Source organism: Microtus ochrogaster, chromosome 10 (genome assembly GCF_000317375.1).
Source record: "Microtus ochrogaster isolate Prairie Vole_2 chromosome 10, MicOch1.0, whole genome shotgun sequence".
NCBI classification, from domain to species: Eukaryota; Metazoa; Chordata; class Mammalia; order Rodentia; family Cricetidae; genus Microtus; species Microtus ochrogaster.
The window spans coordinates 55251304-55253796 of NC_022016.1; the positions used below are offsets into that span (position 1 = coordinate 55251304).

At 49.7% G+C, this 2493-nt stretch overlaps 1 pseudogene; it reads right to left on the minus strand.

The window, feature by feature from the left end:
* Positions 1–467: 467 nt before the first annotated feature.
* LOC113456713 lies at positions 468–587 on the minus strand (annotated as a pseudogene).
* Between the last annotated feature and the right edge of the window lie 1906 nt (positions 588–2493).

The window sequence follows — 2493 nt, forward strand, 5'->3', positions numbered from 1 at the left end:
GTCCGGGAGCTTAGGGTGGCGTGCGGAGTGAAGTAAAACTCTGCCACGAAAGAACCCCCGCCTCCTCCCACAGTGGTGAGATTTATTACTGCAAATGACTTGGTGGGGTACAGGAGAACACAGTGGATGCCTCTAGGAATGCAGGCCTGCCACTGTCCAGGGGACCACAACTGAGGATACAGTTGACCCCACAGCCATCGGGAAGGAGCCGTTTCTCAGGGAATACGTCTTCAAATTCACCTGCATTGCATTTGATGGGGCCCCACTGCTTTGAGATGTGGATCAGCTGCAGGCCAGGAATTTAAACTTGCCTCCAGGTGGGGCCTGGAGCATATGTTCCTCATCAGGCATCTTGGTGCACAGGACAGGGTGACCTGGCTTAAGTGAACCCTGGCCTTTGTGCCCTGGGGCTTCCCAAAAACTTCCTGCATCCTGTCTGCAGTCTAGAGTGGGCATAGCTGCTGGATAATTGTTTCCTACTTCCTTTAGGACAACCACATAGGTAAAAGGTTGCTCTGTGCAACCATAGCACGCCAGGCCCCCCCATGGGGCAAAGGGACCTTCCTGGTTGGCTCAATTGGCTGCCGAATTCGTTTTGTTTTGAGGCAGGGTCTACACAAGCCCTGGATAGCCGCAAACTCTCTTTGTAAGCCAGGATGGTCTTGAATACAGAGGAACCTGCCTGCCTCTGCCTCCCCAGTGCTCCTGTAAGCTTTTGCTATTATGTCTAGGTCTTTCTGGGATAAACCTTCAATGGGGTGTTAGCAGAACTGCACATTCAGCAATGCTGATCACTAATGATATTCTCTTTTGGAGAAAGGGTCTCAGTACCTTCCTCTGGCTGTCCTGGAACTCACCACGTAAGACTGGGGTGGCTTCCAGCTGGAGAGATCTGCCCGCCTCAGTCTCCCAGAGTGTTGGGATTAAAGGCTTGCTAATGGTTTTCAAACAAGTTTCCATTATCTCAAAAAGTGAGGAGATACATCTACATCACAAAGCCTCCCCCCCCTGGAGTGAACAGCTGTGTCGTTCAGAGGTGACTGAATGACAAAGAGGAAACCACAGACACAAGAACCTGACCGCAGGACAAGAACTTGGGAAAAGAACCCCTCAAAAAATGGCAACCAGTATGAGGAATAACAAAACTAATTTAGTTTATAGAATTTATGCTGGTGTAGAGGGAAAATTCAGCAATTTAGTGTTATAGAAAATGCATAACCTGATGTTTGCGGCCTAAATATTTGGGACATGTCCGGAGAGAAGCTTGATATTCGATCAACTTTTGTACAAATCCTTCTGTTTTTACTAGTTTTAATTTTTTTTTATTTTTTGGTTTTTCGAGACAGGGTTTCTCTGTGGCTTTGGAGCCTGTCCTGGAACTAGCTCTGTAGACTGTTTTTACTAGTTTTATATCAAGAATCATGTTCTCGGGGATGATCTTTCGGGAATTCACCAAGACCATCTAGCCTGGGTCTGAAAAAGCATGGGATAAAACCGGACTTACATAGCAGACAATGAGGACTACTGAGAACTCAAGAACAATGGCAATGGGTTTTTGATTCTACTGCACATACTGGCTTTGGGGGAGCCTAGGCAGTTTGGATGCTCAACTTACTAAACCTGGATGGAGGTGGGTGGTCCTTGGACTTCCCACAGGGCAGGGAACCCTGATTGCTCTTCAAGCTGATGAGGGAGAGGGACTTGATCGGGGGAGGGGGAGGGAAATGGGAGGCGGTGGCGGGGAGGAGGCAGAAATCCTTAATAAATAAATAAATTAAAAAAAATTTAAAAAAAAAAGAATCATGTTCTCGGGATCTCAGCTTTTCTGGGCTTGCCTTTTCAAATGGCCCTGCCGGGGACCTACGAAGGTTTCTAAAAGGCTATCCCTGTCTAGAATAAGTGCTTCGACAAAAGGGGAAATTTTGTGGAAATTTCTTCCATTTGACGTTGCTAAACTTAAGTACAATAATGTCACATGTACTTATACAGTAATTGCGGGCACGCCTAAGTCCCTCCCTCTCTCCTTAAACCAATATCCCCACATCTTAGAAATCCAGCCCTTCTGCCCTCCGGAGGCGCCTTTCCCAACGTAAAGTACAATTTTAAAATTTAAGCTCCAGACTGAAAGAATGATCCGCAGTCAACTGCTAGGGAATCTGGGCGCCCCAGTGCCTGCGGAGGGTGCAGCCGGGTGTGGGCACGGGCAGGGGGAGTGGGCGAAGCTGCTGGTTGGTGCCTGAAATCTGTGCGTTGCCCCTTTAATTGTGTCCTCAGCCCTCGGGCGTTTCTGTCCAACGCCCACGTCAGCAAATACCTTTTGTTTCTCCCACGTTGGGGCTACTTGTTTTAGGGCGCACAGCCTCAGCTTCGGAAGGGGGTGCTTCCCCAACCGGGAACCGGGAATTGCTCCGCAGCGCGCACGAGCGGCCAGAGCCCCGCGGTAAGTGGCTGCGCGGGCGGGCGGAGGGCGGCCGGGGCGTCGGGGCTGCGGGC